The sequence below is a fragment of the Chrysochloris asiatica genome, unplaced genomic scaffold, assembly GCF_000296735.1.
Source record: "Chrysochloris asiatica unplaced genomic scaffold, ChrAsi1.0 scaffold00012, whole genome shotgun sequence".
Classification (NCBI taxonomy): domain Eukaryota; kingdom Metazoa; phylum Chordata; class Mammalia; order Afrosoricida; family Chrysochloridae; genus Chrysochloris; species Chrysochloris asiatica.
Window position 1 is genome coordinate 2923274 of NW_006408530.1, and position 1058 is coordinate 2924331.

A 1058-nucleotide genomic window follows, 5' to 3' on the forward strand; every position below is an offset into this window, starting at 1 on the left:
CTTTGATCTTCATCAGTACAACTGATGATAGTGAAGGAAAAACTCCAAGATTCCCTGAAGCACTGAATGAAGACAAGGATCCAGGAAATGATAAAATGCCAATTAAAATGTTTCAGCAAACTGATGATGCAATGGAAAGATTTATGCTAAGTAATTTGGAAGACAGCTACCTGAACAACTGATTAGACAAGATCTATATTTATGCCCATTCCAAAGAAAGGAGAGCCAATAATGTATAAATCATCTAACAATATTATTACTATCATATGCAGTAAAACTTGCTGATGATAATTCAAAAATAGTTGCAGCAGTATACCAGCAGGGAGCTTCCAGAAATTCAAGCTGAATTCAGAAGAAGACATAGAACAAGAAATATAATTTCTAACATCAAATGGAACTTGGTTGAAAGCAGAGAATAGTAAAAAGATGTTTACTTGTCATTTATTGACTGTGTGAAGGCATCCGCCTGTGTGAATCATAACATTGCTAAGAATGGGAATTTCTGGACACTTAATTGTGCTCATGAGGAACCTGTACATAGACCAAGCGGCAGCCACTTTAAAAGAGCTAGAGGATATTGAATAGTTTAAAATCAGGAGAGGTATGGAGTTCTGGTTTGGGCAGCGGCAGAGCCAGCCAGGTAGGAAAGGCTTCGTGTGGGAGGGATTGAAAACCCAGAAAAGCTATGCTTACGGAGCAATACCAGAACTCTTGATCTACCACAAGGCTCAGGATGTCAGTTTCCTGCATGCGCAAGTGGAAAAAATCGTGATATAAAGGAAAATACTGTGAGTTAGGAATCTCTCAAGACAGTGTTCCCCCTGCGACCACCCGTCCTGGACAGAGTTCAGAGGGCGGGGCTACAGCCAATAACAAGAGACAAGAGACAATAACAGCTGCTAAGCATTACATGCAAAAAGGGAAGCCTATTTCCTGATCTTATCCACCAGGAGACACTCAGTAAGCTTAATAACACAGAAACAAGCATCCATTTAAGAATTTTTTTTAAATGCATAATTACTGGCAATGACAAACAAAAAATCTCAAACACAACAAAT